The sequence below is a fragment of the Rattus norvegicus genome, chromosome 11 (genome assembly GCF_021556685.1).
Source record: "Rattus norvegicus strain SHRSP/BbbUtx chromosome 11, alternate assembly SHRSP_T2T, whole genome shotgun sequence".
Classification (NCBI taxonomy): domain Eukaryota; kingdom Metazoa; phylum Chordata; class Mammalia; order Rodentia; family Muridae; genus Rattus; species Rattus norvegicus.
The window spans coordinates 91304245-91323879 of NC_141544.1; the positions used below are offsets into that span (position 1 = coordinate 91304245).

Consider the following 19635-nt stretch of genomic DNA (forward strand, 5'->3'; position numbering starts at 1 on the left):
CAGTTCTCACATTCCTCCACCCTCGCCGAGCTGTTGACAGTCATCCAGACCAACTTCCTAGCCCAGGCATTCCCCAGCTACCAGGAAGATGGGAAAGATTCTCTCACCAGGCCAAGCAATACAGGTGCCTGCCCAGCCTTCTCTGCTGCCTCCCACTGCAACCCAGGGCTGCTTATGTGAATCAGGTCTGTACAGTGCTGTGTCTCTTGACCAAGTCATTTGTTTCAACACTTCAGGGACCCTGTCCCTGGCTATGAGCATTTGGACACCTGTGGGTGCTTTAGTCATTGTACACCTTCAGGAAGGCAAAGCCTGTGTCCACAATAACAAGCCCTCTATGTGGCCCTTCTGTGTTTATTCATCCTGATTTGAACGTAATTCATGACATGAGGCAGTGGCACAACCATTACCCATGTTAATGAGAAGGAAATTAGGGATGTCATTACATGGGCTGAAATCACATAGCAGCTGGATACCAGAGTCTGGACAATAGATTGTTATCAGATCTAAAACTTTAGCTATAAAATTTACAGCCTGAGGTGGTTCAGACATGGTCCCCATAGGCTCATAATTTAAATGCTTAGTCACCAGGGAGTGGAACTGTATGGGAAGGATTCAAGGGGTTAGAAGGTGTGGCCTTGGTGGAGGAGGTATGTCACTGGGAATGGGCTTTGAGATTTCAAAAGACCATAACCAGGTCTAGTCTAGTTTAGTCTAGTCTTGTCTGTGTTTGTCTGTCTGCCTCTCTCTCTCTCTCTCTCTCTCTCTCTCTCTCTCTCTCTCTCTCTCTGTCCTTCTCTGTCTCTGTGTGTGTGTGTGTTTTTTTCCTCTGTCTCTGTCTCTCTCTGTCTCTCTCTGTCTCTCTCTCTCTCTCTCTCTCTCTGTGTCTTTCTCTGTCTCTCTGTGTGTGTGTTTTTTCTCTGTCTCTGTCTCTCTCTGTCTCTCTCTGTCTCTCTATCTCAAGTATATTCCATTTTACAGATAAATATAAGTATGTAAGCATATGTATAGTAAGTTCATTGATAAAAAGCAACCCGCGAAAAACATATCTCCCATTTGCCTTCCGTAATTTTTGTTTCAGTAAGGTAGCTAATCAGGTCTCTTTATAGCCCCACAAATCATAAGCTTTGGAATTGAGAGAGCCCGCAGGGTTTAAGTCACAACTTTACCCTGAGTTACTTTAGGTAAACCACTTTGAACTGCAGTGCCCTTATCTGCACAGGAAAAACAACTATGCCTTCCATGGGGCTGTTGTCAGGGCCAAAGAAAACTCCATCCCTCAAATTCTGGCACCTGTTCCCCTACTAAAGCAACCATTTCCTTGTCACTATCAAGGAGGTCAGAAGGCTATCTGTGGGGCCTATTAGCCTACCAAGGTATACAGAGGCCTCCAGGCTCACTCACCTAAACTTCTCCAGCAGGAGGATGGGGACCTCACCCAGCTTCTCATTCCTCTATAACCCTACTATTTTTGGCTAGTCCCTCTCTACTCTTCCTCTCTAGTCACCCTCTCTCTTGGTCTCCTCTGCCCACATTCTCTCTTCTCTCTTGCTGTCCCTATCTCTCTCCTCTCACGGCCAGGTCCAGTCTGTTGGCCATGTTCAATCTACTACTTTCTCTCTCCCAGCTCTACTTTCTCTCTCCCAGCTCTGGCCTCTTCCAGATGCTTCATATCTACAATAACCTCCCCCACCCACCCACCGTACCTCAGAGAGGTCATGTCCTCTGTTTACGCATCTGGGGCCAAACGCTGTTTATAGAAACAGGTGTGTGCTTCCTGGCACGCAGAGGCTACACACTTAAGAACAGCTGTGCATTCATTTACCCTTGCTCTCCGGCCACAAGTTACTCACAGTGACCCTGACAGGCCACATACCTCCATTCCTCAGTATTCTCACGACTCCCTCTTTTTCAAATCAAACCCCAGAGCTCATCTCCAGCACCCAGGCCAAATCGTCTCCTCCGAGAGGCCTTCCCCCAGCAGCTTCTACAGTGTGCTTCATTTTGCCTGGAGGTTGTCTACCCGCTTGACTCCCAAATACTGGTAAGAAGACACTGTCCCTTTCCTCTGTATCTCTTGTCTGACTGCACACACACACCACACACTCCTGGTCGACGATGCCATTTTAGATGAGCCTAAGAGGTTTTCTGTTCTGTGTTTGTTTTCGGAGCCGTGATCCCCCAGGTTGTCCCGTCTGCTTTAGCACGTAGCACGAAATCCATGTGACTCTCATACTCTCAGCACTAAAAAGGCTTCTCCGGTGCCAACTCCCAGATCAGACAACCCCCATCTGGAGACATGCTGGAGACCTGATGGAGACCTCTGCAACCAGGTGTGGCATGGGACCAAGTTTTGAACAATGGGAGCATGGACAAGAATGATGTGTGCCTCTTAAGGGTTTCCTGATGGTTGAACATAGGGATTAGAGGGAAATGAGGCCAGAGCACACTGGACGCTTACATGACGGTGACCTTATGTAAGTCCTGTGCGATTTAAATTTTAAAGGAATTTAAAAAAAAAAAACCCTATGGTCGTTCTAAAGGATCACCTTTGTGCAACCTTGAGACTTCAGGTTTATTTCTTTCCTCCTCAGCACATGCTGTGTTTTGTCCTTAGGCTTCCCTTTGCCACCACCAACTAGGTTTTTAATGGATCCCATTCAGTTCCCTCCCAGGGTTGTGTATACCGCTGGGATTGAACCGGGAGCTTCACTTTTGCTGAGAGAGGGTCCTGCCCCTGAGCCACCATTATACCCCCAGCTTATCTATTAACGGTCTCTAAAAATATTCTGTGTTCTCCTCAATTCTTTTTCTTGTAATTCTAGTTTTATTTCCAGCCCATAATTTCATGGCTCTGTCTTTGAGTTCTCAATTTATTAATTTTTAATAAACTCTACTTTGAATAGGTACGTTACACCTCTCCCCCTAACCCAAGACCAACTCCAAACCAGAATCTATCCTGGGAGATAAGACAGCACTCCAAGAGCTCATGTGTAGTTGGCTAAGACAGAACAGTTCTGTTTGTGAGTTTCGTTCATTCCCAAATCCTTCCCACCCGTCCAGTCCAGCTGAAGACCCTTGTTCCGCCCCTCTAGGCCCTCCACAAAGCCTAATCCAATCCCAGATGTTTCACAGGCAATGCCTAAACTCTCATACGAATCTGAAATGTTTCAAGAAAAAAAAAAAAGCTCTTCATCCTTTTTGTCACATATAAAAGTGTCTTTGGACATTTCTAGTCTACCAGTTAGCTGAATAAATAGAAGTAAAAAACCAAAACCAAGCCACAAGAAAGGGCAACATCAGGTAGCCAGCCAGCCAGCCTCAGTGTAGCAGAGGGGATTAGCTAATGCCAAGAGGCAGGTGGATGGACCAAGATTTGACCAGGGATGCTCCCCTTGAAAGACTGCAAGAAAAGGAAGGTTATCTTGGCCAGCAAAGTCAGACTTCAGCTTGCCCCCGCAGGCCCTGGAGTGGAGGCTTAATGCCTGACTGGAGAGCAAGATGCCCACGATCAAGTCCAAGCACCTCAGCTCACGGAATGATCCGCCTTTGAACAAGTCACCAGACTGCCTTCAGCTTTTGTTTCCTCACCCACAAAACAGGTAATAGCAGTGCGTGGCACACTGGGAATGAGGAAAGGCTGTCCTGCGCGTACAAGTACCTAGCCTCATCTCCCACCACTTCCTGACTCTGATGCTCCTCCTGGGGGTCAGCCTCAGCGCAGCAATACGTTGGCCCTCGCGCCTGACCCTCTGTCTTGCAGCTCCTTCTCACTCTCCTGTCAGGGTAACTCTGTTACCTGCTGACACCTAACTGAGCTGTTTCTTCTTGCAGAGATTTCGAAACCTTTCTCCCCAGGCTGAGCACACTCGAATCGTAACACGCATCAATTAGCTTGTAATCGTTCAGTCCTGCGTACCTTCGAGCAAGTTCTGGATGGAAGAAAAGAATAGGGCTCATTTGTCTATATGCTAAAGCAAGTGCTGAGCATGGCACGCAGCAGGAACCAGAGATTTACTGAATCAATGAACAAAGTTAAGGACTCTGAGAAGGGAGGAACAGGGAAGTATGGAAAGTTTGTCTGTCTGTCACTACCTTCCAAAGCCCTACTGGTTACAGTGTGTGTGTGTGTGTGTGTGTGTGTGTGTGTGTGTGTGTGTGTGTGTGTGTATGTGTGTGTGTGTATGTGTGTGTGTGTGTGTGTGTGTGGTATATTCTTTAAGTAGGTAGTCTTTTGTCAAACAGATAATAGGTGCTCAATAAATATTTAAATAACAATTTATTGTTGACTGTATTCTCTAAAAAAAAGTCATTTAAGCGTCGCATCTGTAAGATAAGACCTTAATAATATCAATATTGAGTCCATTTACAAGTTTCAAAACACTGAAGGTAGCGAGCTGACCGGCTACCAATCCCAGGCTATGCTGATCAATGGGTGTCCTCAACCCTGCCCTTAACCAGACAGTGGTCATAAGTGGGTATCACAGCTCTTAAAGGGTAAGAGGGAGAGAAAGAGAAACCAAGCAAGATGCACAATGAGTCTCACCAAAAAGAAAAACGGACGGACATATGCCTGAGCAAAAGCCACACTACGCACACCTCGTGGCCCCATACTCCTTGGTTTGTCTTAAAGGAATTGTAGGAAGCTCCCTCGAGCCCAGTGAGAAGAAACTCTTTGGTGAGGCTCCCCACAGACAAAACTAAGCATTTGTCCAAAAGAGTGGGGGATGCTGGCAGCGAGACACTGGCAGCAGGGTGTAGAGACAGAGGTAAAGTTCTACCACCCACTCTGAACTGCACCCCCACAGCAGCAGACATGTGGGCAACCCTCTTGCCCTCTCTGAACCTCGATTCTCTTCTTACCCGTGAAAGGGAGGTACTAGTGTCAAGATCCCAGCTTGCTGTCAGGGTTGGGTGAACACACACACACACACACACACACACACACACACCACACACACACACATACACACACACACACACACACACACACACACACACACACACACACACAGGGCCTCATAATGAGAACCAAAACCACAACAAAACCTATATCATGTTTCCCTCATCAAACTAAACCAAGGCTTATACAAATGGCAATGGCGGGTACCCTCTGTCCTAGCCCAGAAGGCCAATCAAGCAGAGAGGGTTGATTGCTTCCAAGGTTAAAGTTGGATGAGGGTCTGGGTCTACAGCCTAGATGGTAGAGTACCTGCCTTGCATGCACATAGCCCCAGTCTTGCCATGAACAAAGAGAGTAAGTAGGAGTAACATCAGAAACACCGTGCAGTAGAAAACCCTACTAACTGGGAGACAGAAGCAGACCATAAGGAAAAGAATTCCACGGTCATCCTCCTGCGGCACAGTTCTCTCACAGATGCCAGGTTTCCTGGTCATCTAAAGCATATATGATATATTTATTCATGTGAACATAATTTATGAATATAGGTCAGGATAAGCTGAAGTCAACAGGACAGTGGAGAGCTGCCAAGATCCAGGGGAAACTACCGCCAGGCCTCCCTGAAGGCTTTCATGCTATTCCAGGTTCACTGAAGAAGTGGAAACCGGCCTTTCTTCCCTCCGCTGGTCCCATATCCTCAGTCCTGTGTCTTCTGCTTCTTCCTATACAGACTTCCTAGAGTCCTCTGTTTCCATCCGGTTCTGGAGACCCCCTGACGAGGAGTGCACTGCCTTGCAACATAGCTTACTCCCCCATGGGCAGTTCTGTTTTCTTCCCCAGTCACCACACCCAGCCCACCCTCCCCCAGAGTGGTTCTCTATTCCACAACAGTCACTCAGTGTGGCTCCCCATGAGAGAGGCCGTTTTGAACTCCTACGGATTAGAAAGCTCCAGCCCCCACGCGGGCGGTGGTAGCACACGCCTTTAATCCCAGCACTCAGGAGGCTGAGGCAGGCGGTTCTCTGAGTTTGAGGTCAGCCTGGTCTGTAGAATGAGTTCCAGAACAGCCAGGGCTACACAGAGAAATGCTGTCTCAAAACAAAACGAAAACAAAAAAGCGAAAGAAAGAAAGCTCCTGTTTCCACATCTATTTCCTTGCCAATGTGTCATAAGCCCCCCATCTTTCAAAAGCCCTAGGGAAGCACAGCCTTCTAAAGGATCTGAAAGCAAGATGGAGTAGAAAACTTCCTCCTTCAGAGCCTGAGAACAAACATCACCTTTTCTCACCGCCCCCACTCCTGCCTCTCATCTCTGTCCTCCCCACAAATCCCCAAACCTGACCCTGAGAATAGAAACAGCCTTGGAAGGCTCCATGGGATGGAGGAGAAGCTGACAACGATGACGACATCACTCAGTTTTTCACTTGCAGCCGAGGGCACCCAACCAGGTCAGGCTAGTTCCAAAAATATCTTTTCATCCAAATACAGGCTCTTGGTGGCGTGCTGGGCAGCTACCAAGTCCAGTTTTCCAGTCCTGGTCCTCAGTGTCCCTGGTCTCACACACTGCCACCCTCCCCAGGGCTGGCTTCCTGTCACTCACTGGCATTTGCAACCGACTTCCGTATATGCAAAGTGTAATGCTCAGAATATATTTTATGAAAGCAGACAAATGTATCTTGCAGGCAAAGATTGGTTAAGTAAATGTACTCAGAATACAGACTGCATTGTAGCTGTGAAAGAAATAGCCAGCCCTCACTGCTAGGGAGACTTGTGTGTAGTACAAGCAAACTAAAAAGACCCATCTGAAAAGTGGCAGCCGTGATGTAATCCACAAATTGAGTTTGTAAAGTACTTTTGAGCCATTCCTTTGATCCCAGAACTGGGGCGACAGGTGGATCTCTGTGAGTTCAAGGCCAGCTTGAGATGCAGGCCAGTTAGGGCTACACAGTGAGATCCCATTTCAAAAAACAAATGAGCAAACATATTGTACAGGAGCATGACAGCTTGGCAGAAGGGCTGAAAGGGTCTTCCTCCCTCTGTAAAAGGGAGTCACTTTGGAGAAGTGGAAGGAAGGGCTGAGCACGTGGCTTGGTGTTAGCTTGCCTAGGATGTGTGTACCCAGGGCTTGGTCTCCAGGGCTGCAGGCAGACAAATGGACTGTGAGAGGAACAGCACACAAGGAGGAGGTTGATTTTTATTATCTGAGTACTACAAAGGAAGTTCCGTGATTCCTTTTGTGAGGGAAGACTCTTAGACTTGCATACGACTTTTATTTGATATCAGAGATGGGGGAGGGGAGACTGGGGAGGGGGGGTAGGGAAAAAGCAACAGTTGAGTTCCTGGCATGGCATACCGAGGGTGGCATGCCTCGTGCCCTAAGCGGTACTTGTTAGTAGCCAGAGACCACAGGTCGTCACTGGCTAGCCTTAGGAATGACTGGGGCTTTAATTTGACTACCGTATCTGATTCTCTCTTCCTTCTTGGGTACAACGACAGAAGAAACCAAGACTTACCAACGTCAGAGATCAAGAGGGACATTCAGCCCTTCTCCTAATAAAAAGGAACTTCAGAAAAGCATGTGGCTCGGGGATGAATGGCAGAATGACAGGACCTTCTTTGCTCCGTCCAGGAAGCAGAGAAGGGGTGGGGGGATGGGAGGGTGGGAGGAAACAGAAGGAAGAGCTACAAGCAGTCTGTGGAGGTTACCTAAACATCTGAGCAACATCAGGCACACCACGGTAGTACAGGATGCTGACCGTGGGCCCTCAGCCTAAGGGCCCTCCCTCAATCCATATGGAAACACTGCCTCTGAGGAAGGAAAGCTGGGCTCAAGTATGGTTCAGGCCTAACTAACACTGGCTACCTGAATTACCTTAATCACAGTCACAAATGTGCTGAGGTAGACAGACAGACAGACAGATCGATCCACGCCTCTTGCCAAAAGCAGACAACTGGTAAGAGGTGACTCTTGCTCAAATCAGGTCTCCTGACTCTAACTTCAGTGTTTCTTACACTCTCTTTGTCTCTTTGGGACATGGCATGACCTTCATATCTGACCAGGAAAGCTGAAAAAGTTCCCAGGATTGCTGTGTCCTCCCCCTCTTTGGCCCGCTCCCCATGAACTTGAAGGGTTCCATAAAGGCAAGACAAGAGACAGGCCCCGAGCCAACACAGCTCAGTGCCTTAAATATGCACCACAGGGCTGAGTGAAATATCTACGGCTAGGCTGATAAGATGTCTGGGGCATGCTTTAAAGTTAGCATGGGGTTGAGGCAAGGTTATAGGTCTCAGCATTTCATAAGGAGTGGACAAGGAGTACAGAACTCACTGCTCACTTTTTTTTTTTTTTTTTTGGTTCTTTTTTTTCGGAGCTGGGGACCGAACCCAGGGCCTTGTGCTTCCTAGGCAAGCGCTCTACCACTGAGCTAAATACCCAACCCCCTCACTGCTCACTTTTGATGTGCGTTTGAAGTTTTCCATAATAAACAAAATGAAACTGAATCTCCCTTGACTTGCCATTTAGTTGACAAGAGGCTCCACTTTAATTAGCCCTCCCTAGTGACAAAAAAGCCACACCCTGATTTCATGGTAAGAAAACCATGAGGGCCACATCTAAAACCTTTTTGGGGGTAGGAGGAGGGGGGTATTAACAATTACTGAAGGCTTGACCAGGCACTGGCCTTCTATCTTGATATCATCTTACAACTGCCCTGTGGAATTAGGCCCACTAGCCCCCTTTCTCAGAGAGCACTAATTGATGCTAAGTACTGTCAAAGGCTGCTCCTTTTAGCATAACTGTAGCCATTTTTTATTCAGTCTCCATTTTGCTCAGAAGGTGAAATTAAGTTTAGGTTCTCTGACTCCACTTCCCAGACGTAATTATCTGACCTTCAAGAATGCTACAAAATAACCCAAAAGGCTATGGCTGAATCCCTTGTACTCTGTTATCTCAAGGTCCTGGGACTCCCCAGTTCACAATCTGTATCTCCCCTCTTACTTCACCTAGGATCAACGAGCTCAAAGGATAGCTGAGAATACTTTGTCTAATTAGCAAAAAATGTTGTAGCACTTCACTGCTTGCCTTTAAACTTTTGAACCTGGTTATTCCTATAAAAAGCATGCCCCGAGGATGACTATTGCCACGATTTGACTCCCAAGTCCTTTTTGTGGCCCTGAACAGTCAGCCTTGGTTGTGTGTGTAATAAACTACTCTTGCTAAACTGATACCCATCTGAACTGTGGTTTGTGTGGCTATTCCTGAACCCCGACAAGTACAAGAAGAAGACTGTCCATACCTCCACGGGCAATGAACAGCAAGCAAGAATTCAAATTCTGAATTGCTTGGGCTCTAAGTTTCTATGCCCTTTCACTCGAAGACTTCATATGTAATTACACCAACTCTCCTAAGTTTCCCCAACAGTCACGCCTTTTACAACATAACCCAACGGTTCCCGACATCAGGCTCCATGCTGTGGAAATTCAAGAAAGTAAATCATAATATCAAGTGAAACAGTACGAATGACCAGGCATAAGAGCTTGTCTCTGTGAGCAATGGCATCTGGCATTTCTCTCTCGTCGCCCGTGTTCCCTCCTTTAGATCACAAGGTTTGTACTCAATGTGTCAAGTGAATTAATAAACGACCCTGGGGTTGCTCACTGAGCATTTACAGACACTTTACTATTGGGTTTTCAGGGAACAGGGAAACAAGACCATAGCTCAAAGGCCATGCACAGCGTCCTTCTCCCTCTACTATATTTGTCAGTAACTCTGGATTTCTCAAAGAAAAACCTTGGCTAACATTTGAAGGCTTGAGGCAAGAATGGGATAGGAGAGAGGCGGCAGCTCCACCCTTCACATGCCCTCACTGAAACAAGCAACAAAGGGCTCAGATCTCAAGGGAACATGAGAACCTGAAGGTGCTAGGCAGCTGATGTGGTCATCATCAAAACCTTATTGCAAAGTGTGAAATAGAAAAGCTGTCACTATTCACACAACGATACTCAATAATTTTGAAAAGAAAAACAAAGCCATAGAGATAATATGTATTTATAAATCAAAAATATATGCATTTATATTTATATTATTATAACATATGCTTTATATATTATCTTATATTCATATAATTGTATTTAATAATGTATTTAATAATATAATATTATATATGCATATTTGTATATAATGTATATATTAGTATCAATATACTGTATTGTATATATATACTATACATATATACTATATTATATATATCATACAATATGGTATATTGTATGATATATATAATATATTAGTATTGCAAGTGAGTCTATAGAAATGCAACTGTGGGAATACGAAGTTTGAGAATGCATGCAGACAAGCAATTATGTATATAATATTATATTTTACATTATATATTATATTTTTTACATTTTATATATTGCATATTATATATTATACATTGTATGTTATATGTTATTATATATTATTTTGAAATTAAAAAGCCATCAAGATAGATAAATAAATAAATATATTTTGTTTTGTTTTGTTTTAAACAAAATCCAAAAACCAAATTACCAGATAACGCATGGCTGTTTGGGATAGTGGAATTTTTTTTATTTCTGTTTCTCAATCCTTTTTTGCATTTTGTAAATGTTCTACAGTGGGAATGTCTCATTCTTATAACTGGAAAACTTTGATTATGAAATGTGACATGACCTTTTTAGTAATTGCTTAGTAAAACCATACCTAATATGTTAACACAGAACAATAACATTGCAGAATATGTTAGCTTTGCAAATGAGCCTATAGAAACACAGCTATGGGAGTCAGAGTGCTATCATGAGGTTTGAGAATGCATGCAGACAAGCAAGAAAAAAAAAAAACGGTGTTTCACTTCTCAAGTTCTTCTTATCCAGGAATGCCACACACTAATGCCAGTTATGAGCAGTGAACTACAGCCCATGCCCTCCTCAGACCCTACGGCCCCCAGCAGCATCTACTTCCCAGGACAGCCAGGGCACAGACTGGCAGGTTAGAAGTCAACCACAGTAAATAGCTAAGTGGAGTCTCTGTCTTCTGACTTCTGTCCTTTGCTTTGCAAATATTTGCAAAGCAGCTCCCCAGAACAAGAGGGAAATGAGCCACTTGGCAAAGCGATTCTCAATCCTGAGAATCACAATACCTGCCCTCAGCACCCATTCCTCTGCTTGAAAGTCAAACCTATTTAAATCCTTTAGGATTTAAGGGTGTTGTTATAGCAACCTAACTTTGACTTTACTCTGGGGTACCGACAACTTGTTTGATGCAACACCTTCCCTTTGACGCAAAAAGGGACACTAAAAGCAGGTTGACTGTGTTTCTGTGTATTAGGGAGCAGGTAATTTCTCTTCTCGGGTCCTTAAAGTTTTCCCACGTGAAAACAAAGGGAGCCTCAACTTCATTTCCATCCTGAGGAGACAACCTCACCTGGCTGGGAACAGAAACTTCAGAAAGGAATCCCAGTCTGCAGAGTTTGGTTGGCTGTTTAGAATTACAGTACTTTGGAGACTGGAATTTTGCAGGTCCAGAGGCTAATTACTTTATCTTGGGCTAAGCTCTGGTCCTTCAGAACATCCGTTTCTTGGACCACCACCACCCCACTCCATCACCACTCCCTCATCCTGGTCCATTCTTTAGCCAGCTCCTGCCCCACCCCCCAACCCTGACTCCCGCGTTGGAACTAATATGTTTTGACAACATATAAAAAGCCTTCTAGAATCTACTAACTTAGCAGGAAACTACCTTCGACCAGTCTCAAGCTAAGAATACCACCAGCTAGAATCTTGACCCTATAGAAAAGCTTCCCAAATTTCTATGTGCCTGCCTCTCTGGTGGCACATACCAATACCTGCCGATGTATTCTAAACTTTCCTTAACTCTCGACTTTCTCTGCTCAGGAAAACTCAACATTGCAAGAAGCTGCTTCCACATTGCAACATAGATTTTGGGATAACCTAAATCTGTGTTCCCAGGCCACGGTCACTCAAAGTGGCTCCAGAATACACTCTCTCCTCCTATTCCTGTAAATTGAGAGCTGCGGTTTTGTACGTTGACATTACGAAGTTAAACAGCCTGGAAATGAAGGGGAACGTAAACACACCTAGGCGGTGAGAGGATGGACAGAAAAGCCGCAGACCACAGCTAGCTAGCTTTGGAGAAACTGACCTGCTTCTCTGCTAAACACAAAAAGCAGTTAACTTCCACGGGACTCCTAAATAATAGATAAATTAATTAAATCAAATCAATGAAAACACTGTTTCGTTCTCTAGTGAGGGGCTCAGGAGCAGCGGGTTACGAGAGACATTTTCCTCCCAGCAGGGCTGATGTCCACAGCCTCTGCTTCTGCCGGAACAAAGGCTTCTTAGCGCCGCAGGCAAAACATCTAAGCCTCTATAGTTGGCCCAGGTTCAATTTGAGAACAAGGGGGCAGCCAGGAGAGCAGAGCAAAGTTATGAAGCAGGACAGGCTGGGAAGTAGGGAAATGCCAACTCTCTCTTCTCCACTAAGCAGAGAACTCTTGAAAGTCATAATGGAAGGGTGCAGCTTCCAGTTTGAATTATTTTCTTTGTTTCACTCCGCTCTGCCTAAGGCTACTGCTTTTTAAGCCAACCGCAGAATCCTCTGGATGCAGGCCGAGCAGTTGGAAGACCCACACTCAAGGGGCTGAACTCTCAGACCTTAGCTTCCTGCCAGTGAAATAGAAGGTTCCTTAGCTGCCGCCTGGACCTTTTTCAATAACAATGGTTCTAGTTCTCTTCAGTGGCAGGTTAGTCTCCACAGGGACTACTCAAGGTGAAGCATCAGATAGGTAAGATGCTGTCACTCCTGCACAAGTCGCCTAGGATCTGTTCACCGCCCCCTTCCGATCCCCAACTCATCCTCAGGGCTGACAAGCCCAGACCTCACTACGCTAAAAATGCCGCTGCGTGAACGGAATGAAAGTAAAGGGGAAGGCACAGCAAACAGCGGACCTACCTCTGCGAGTGCCTCCGATAAGCCCCGGTCTAGATGAGGGGTCCTGGGTGGCCTTGTGTGAAGAGGAACCAGTGACACCAGGAATGTCTAGGCACAGGGAGCGCCCAGGCGAAGAGCAAGCGAAACCCAAGACCTCACTGGTGGATTTAGTTAAAATGAACTATTCTTTCAGCAGGCTAGGGAGGCGCTCGAGATTCTCCAACAGAGGCAGTCTCCAGAGCATGGGGACAATGGTGTGTCGGGCAGGGTCTGTTTTAGAAGGGTTCCTACAGACCCTTAGTTCAACCCACGACTCTTAAGAAAACCTCAGGGAAGAGGCGAGGACTTGTCCGTTTCACCTCAAAACCCGTGCCAAGGGGTGAAGCATACTTGGGGGTGAGAGATGGGAGTTTTTGTAGACTCTTTCTTGTTTGTTTGGGGGTTTTTTCCCCTTTAAAAATCTACAGGTTTAGTCCAACCCTTCACAGGGCACCGAGGCGAAACGTCTCTTGCCACCCAGCAGTAGGTGGCCTCCAAGCGCCGCACCCGTTGGAACAATAACCTACCCAAAGGAGGTTCAGCAGGGATGGCTGCGCCCCGATCCCTGGCGGGGCACACGTGCGTTTGTTGTGGTGCCTGCACTCCTTCTCCCTCCACCAGACTTAGTTTCCTGATCTGTAACCCCGGTGAGCAAGATCTAAGGGGACCCACACTCTGCAAGGCAACGCCTTACACAATACAGACGCGGTGGTGTAGGTTCCTGCGGCCCCGCACACGTGGGTTTGTTATGGGTGCGCAGGCTGCCTTGCCAGGGGAGGCCAAGGCGGTCCCTCCCCTGGACGGGCGACAGACATCCCCAGCCCTGGGCGGCGACTCCCACCGGCGCAACACGGAATACCTCCCTGCGCAACCCTGCACTCTTCCTCCCGGCCCGTGGCCCGCCTCGCCCCGACTCACTTGCGGCGCTCTCAGCCGGGAAGGCGGCGGCGGCCCCGGAGCCCACCGAGCGCTCGCGCGGCGCGCAGCCCGATTCTCTTTGTTAGGGTCGGGCAGTGCCAGGGCGGCTCCCCAGCCCAGCCTGGTGCTCAACTCCGCTCCCCCAGGTGCCTCCGGACCTCACCCGGCCGAGGGAGAAGAGCCCGGGACTCAAGCTCCGAGTGAGTCCCCTTGAGAAGGGATCTTCTGGGGAGCAGAGAGGGACCGGCAGATGTGGGTGCAGAGGTCCGGGAAGGAGGAAAGAAAAGCACTGCAGACCGGCGGGAGGAAGCGAGGTCTCCGTTATGCAAATAGAGTCGTTAAAACTAGAAGAGGGCTTTATCATACCGGTCCCAAACCATCCTGGCCCTCTGGAGGTCGCTAGCGAGCAGGCTCAAGGTTAAAGGTGCCTGCTTAGGGCTCCGGTTCATGCAGGGAATCTTGCGGTCCGTCCACAAAGAGCAAGCCTGGGGGCGGAGCAATGCGGCAGGCAAGGAAGCCCAAATGCTGCCTCCACCCCCAACCCCTGCGTGTCCCGATGGATTGAATTCAGTGTTATCTGGTAAAATCGCTCTTACCAGGGTGCTTGTCCTGGCTCTACACGGGGTGACCCTGATCAGGCAAGTCATATTGAACCCCTGTGAAAACTCAATTTTTTTAAATGTAGGACATACACATCTTAGACTGTAATATTTAGAGTTTAATAAAAAAATACCCCAACATCAAGTGTGACCTGTACACAGCATTGTCAAACTTTTTTTTTAAAATGCTCTCAAGCCCTGCAACCTGGAACTTTCTCAGCAGATATGCAGGCAGACAGACCCTGGCTACAATGGTAAAGACACCTTCCTTCCAAATGGGCTTAGGATAAGGCTACTGGAGAGGCCAGGAGGAAACATCTTGTTGAAGAAGCAGCCTTGCAGCCTGACCACATCTGACTACCCACAGGCCACTTCCGAAAGACTGAAAACTTCCCAGTTCTCTATAAGAGAACTGGAAGCAGGCATCTAGCCACCCCTTCAGTCCTTCATATCCCAGACAAGAGATTCCACTACCCGAGGCAGTAATCACATCCCAAATACCTGCCCTTTCCACCTCTGTGTTGCGGAAAGACTCAAATAGAGCTCCAAGAAAGCAGAAACTTGCTGGTCTGGGTTTTCTGTGTAGCAAAAAAGAGAACCAGAGCGTTCTCTTCAAGTCCAGGGAATGCTTCCCACCAACAACCAGGGGAAGAAAAAGTTGCATCCTCCTCCCAGGCACCCTTCTTTCAGATCGCCTTTCCACAATCCTTTGATTCAGACCTCCTCTGCTGCTCGCCTCCCCCCCAGCTGCTCTGGAGGCAGAGACCCGAATCAGAAAGTGCCAGACAGAGAATTCAGTTCTGTGGCCAAGAAGCTATTTGTTCTTGGGTGAGTTCCACAGTCTTTTTGGGCCATTCTTTCTTCTGCAACATGGAGAACTAGGGGAGAACACTAATGATCGTGTTTACACGAAATGATTTGTGTGGGCAAGTAACGCGGAGTCCAGCCTACTGGGCATGCTCAAGATAGTGCACTCTGCTGTGAGCAAATGGAAGCAACCCCGGGTGACTGTTTCTGAAAGGGTGCTAACTGAAGGTCGAAGATCTTTTCTACTACATCAACGATTTTTATAGACAGCATACAGCCCATCCTTGTGACTGATGCAGATTCTTCTGTCGCTGTTCTTGAAGATCGAAGCAGGAGCAAGGAGTTTAAGTAAGAATCTCAGGCTGGCTTGGAAGCTGACGCAATGGAGATGGCTTACGCACCTGAACTGTGTTGCCACACAGGAAATGAAACCATCTAAGGATCTAAACAAGAACCACCAAAGGCTCAGCACTCGCTACAGTGTTGCTTATGCTACAATGAGGTGTTAAGCCCACTTGTAGATAGGAAATTAAGTCACCCAGGCCCGTGAGAAGTATCAGATCCCTCATATTCATTGAGAGCCTCAATCCTTTCTTTCAACCTCCCTCTTGTTTTCACTCAATTTAGGAGGTAAGAACCAAATAATAGGAAAAGAGACTTTTAAAACAGGGTACAGCCCCTAGTCTTGAGTTCTGTTTTCTAAACTTCGAACCAGTCAATGGTGGAAAACAGGGAAAGGGCTCACTCTGGGTTTCGAACTTGCCACATTTATTTATTTATTTATTTTGGTTCTTTTTTTTCAGAGCTGGGGACCGAACCCAGGGCCTTGTGCTTCCTAGGTAAGCGCTCTACCACTGAGCTAAATCCCCAGCCCCTTCGAACTTGCCACATTTATAATACCCGCACACCACGGCAAACCTAAGAAGAAGCCCTGGGGTATCTGGGACAGATGAACAGACATGTAGGGATATTCCCAGAAAATTGCAGGGGACATCACTGTCTGGTGGCTTTCCACAGGGGCTCTTTCATCAGTAGGGCCTTCTAATCTACAATGGAAGAAAACGTTGAACTATAACTCAGGACTATAGATCGGCAGGCTACAGGAATGTAGTTTATCATGCTGGTTGGGGACTAGAGAGCTGCTGGCTACAGGAATGTAGTTCACCATGCTGGTTGCTTTCCTTAGAAGTCCACATTCCATAACCTCTGCTCCCACCATCTGAGTGGACCCTCCATTCCTATGCTGAAATCTCAACCCACACTTGAGTGATAGCATTTGGAAATGAGGTCTTAGTGAGGCAGATAGTCCTGAGTGCAGAGCCATCTTGAATGAGACCACTTACCAAGGAGACACTGGCATGTCCTTCTACCAGGTTAAGACAAAGCTAAAAGGCACCAGCTACAGATAAGGTGACTGTCCTCACCAGTTGTCAATGCTGTTGTCACCTAGACCTTGGACCTTAAAAGACTTCAGAATGGTGATTCAAGTGATTTAAACCACCTAATCTGTGTTGGTTTTGTTGCTGCAATCTTTTTTTTTTCCTCTTCTTTTTTTCGGAGCTGGGGACCGAACCCAGGGCCTTGCGCTTGCTAGGCAAGCGCTCTACCACTGAGCTAAATCCCCAACCCCTTGTTGCTGCAATCTTAATAGACTAAGACAGTCCCTCCGTGTCTTAGATCTTGCCCTTCCCAGTAATCACTTCAGGTCATTTACTGGTGAGTATAAATGAGTTCTTGCCTCGTAATTGCTACAACAAGCCACTTGCACACAGTATTTCTGAGGCATTCTTGAGAAGTACCTTGGCAACAAAGGATATGGCAAATTAGAAGTTTCCTCCCAAATCATTTTTCCCAGCCCCACTACAGATGCTCACAAAGACCTAGAAGTGGTTCTCACTTATAAAAGCGGTCTTCTCTGAGTACCCAAGTACGTTGTTTGATATGAGGCTAGCCTCTGGGACCCAACCAACTGTGGTCTACCTGGGCTGCCCACGTTGCTCCTCAGTGTGGCCAAGCTTCAGGGTGGAGCTCATATACACAGAGAATTACAAGGAGCCCAAGCAAGAAAACGGAATAAAATAGCAGTGTCTCTAAGCACCCAAGAGGGCTTCTGCCACTTGTTGAGTGGCATAAAGGGGCCAATGGACTATCAGGGACTAAGGGGTAGACGACAAGGTCCCTTGTGAGGAGGTCAGTGGCCACAGACAGGGAAGGAGCCAGCTATGTAGCCCATAGTACAGCAAGCAGTATCCTACCAACTCCGAAACAGAAGGAAGTTTAGTTCGGCGTAACCAGGACAGTCAGGCTAGACATACTAAATGGGTACGTGGGCTACACTTCGCCCATTCGTTCTAAAGTCCACTCTAGGTCCTTAGAGAGAAAGAGAAAAAACATCCTGTATCTCCATTATTAAATCACGTGTTCTGTCCAAATCTCTTATTGTATGACACCGCCACATAGTCAGTGCTTTAATGCCAGGCGGTCTGTGCTGATGCTCTCACTTATTCTGAGAAGTCCAGTATTTGCAGGTCATGCGGTGCTGTTTTCCATGCTCTTGCCCTAATGGCAATCTTAGTCTGATATCCATGCCTCAGGATGGGGAGACAACTACAGATCTGACTTCAAAATATCTTTTAAAGAATTATTTTATTTTTAATTCTGTGTGAGGGAGGGAGTGTGTAGGTGTGTGCACATGAATGCAGGTGACCTTCGAGACCAGAGGAGGGCATCAGGTTCCCTAGAGCTAGGGTTAGAGGTGATCCTGAGCCACTCAACGTGTGCACTGGGAACTGAACTCCCGTCCTCTACTAGAACGGTATCTGCTCTTGAGTTCATAAATATTCAGAAATGATCTTTTAAAGTTCCAAACAAGGTTTTAACAGCTCTCTTGGGTCGGAGATGATACTGTTACAAACTGCTTGTTCTTTCTTTGTTGTTTTTGTTTCATTTTGGTTTTTTGTTTTGTTTTTTTGTTTGAAGCAGGGTTTCTTTGTGTGGCTCTGGCTGTGCTGAAACTACCTCTGTAGACCAGGCTGGCCTTGAATTCACAGAGACCCACCTGCCTCTGCCTCCCAAATGCTGGGATTAAAGGCACACAGCTCCACCACGCTTATTTTTACATATGTGTTCTTTTTTTTTTTTTTTTTTTTTTGGTTCTTTTTTTCGGAGCTGGGGACCGAACCCAGGGCCTTGCGCTTCCTAGGTAAGCGCTCTACCACTGAGCTAAATCCCCAGCCCCTACATATGTGTTCTTAAGAAGACAAAATAGCATCATGTTTTGACAGTGTCACAAGGAAAGAGTCCCAGCTGACATACTTTCTTTACATACTTTTCTCTAGGCCACCTGGGCAGGCAACCTCCCCCATTTCCATGTCTCCATCCCCAACATCCTTCCATCTGCTTCCTAGATCTTCTCGTCTTGATGGTTCATTTAACTGTACTCTATAGAAAATACTTGCTTTCCTTGGTATCCCTGAAAGTGAAAGGGAGAGGGAGGGAGGGAGGGGGGGAGGGAGGGAGGGAGGGGGGAGGGACAATGGAAGCTGGGGCTGGAGAGGTGGCTCATTGGTAAAGAGCCCTCCCTGCCCTTGTAAAAGGTCCTGGTTCAGTTCTCAACACCCACATGGTGGCTCAACGACCATCTCTAACTCCAGTTCTAGGGGATCCAGTGCCCTCTTCTGGCCTCCATGGGAATATATTTATATGGGGGCACTCATATACATACATAAAATAAAAGCAAATCTTCTTTAAAAAGAAATAGTAGGTACAAAAATATAATAAAGACAATTCACAAGAATTTTTTCTTCACATTTGCAAAGGGCTCACCTATACATGTAAAATGCATATTTGTATCTATTTACATATTTGCATTGAGGGGTAAGTATGTACCATCTACATTCGGGTTAAAACCAGACTCAGGGGCAGAGATCAAGGGAGCAGCCTCAAATGCACTAGTAAGGCATTGAGTGGGGGGGCTTTGCCAACAAGGTCTTTTTCCTTCCAGAGACTTCCGGGCCCCTGGCTGCTGTAGGACAAGCCCCCCAAGAAACAGTGACTCCCCACAATCTACAGCTGCCAAAATTGTTGCCCTAGTCTCACAGAACTGCCCTGGGCACAAACTGACCAGCAATGGCCTTTCGAGGAAGCGAAGATGCTTGTGATAAATTCTCTTCCAGACAGTTGGACATCTGCTCTCCTTAGAGGGACGACTTCTATGGTAGAAGCATCTACTGTCTACTTGCTGCCCTGAGGACTGCTGTCAGAATAAAACCCACAGGGGCAGTTAAGGCTTTGTGTGAGAGAATATGGATTCTAGAAGCTTCCTTGAGACGTATGAATGTTCTCAGGGGGAGAGGAGGAGGGATACTTTGTACCTGCTAGCGATTCCTTTCAAACTTGCTCCCT

General features: G+C 46.8%; 1 protein-coding gene and 1 long non-coding RNA gene across 9 annotated transcripts in view; one reads left to right on the plus strand and one right to left on the minus strand.

Annotated features, from left to right (window-relative positions):
- Positions 1 to 14312, minus strand: part of St6gal1 (ST6 beta-galactoside alpha-2,6-sialyltransferase 1) — a 126505-nt gene extending 112193 nt beyond the window's left edge. For 2 of the 8 annotated variants that reach the window (XM_087575469.1, XM_087575476.1), the window contains exon 1: positions 14192 to 14312. The gene's annotated coding sequence lies outside the window, so the exon portion shown is untranslated. Of the gene's footprint in view, positions 1 to 12889; positions 13052 to 13825; positions 14114 to 14191 lie in introns of those variants that run through there. The other 6 variants (XM_087575470.1, XM_087575478.1, XM_087575467.1 and 3 more) reach the window with 3 other exon arrangements.
- On the plus strand, positions 13093 to 19534 carry St6gal1l (ST6 beta-galactoside alpha-2,6-sialyltransferase 1 like). The gene is made up of 3 exons (XR_015633628.1): positions 13093 to 15861; positions 16035 to 16070; positions 19235 to 19534. It is a non-coding gene; the product is annotated as an ST6 beta-galactoside alpha-2,6-sialyltransferase 1 like (long non-coding RNA).
- Positions 19535 to 19635: the final 101 nt, after the last annotated feature.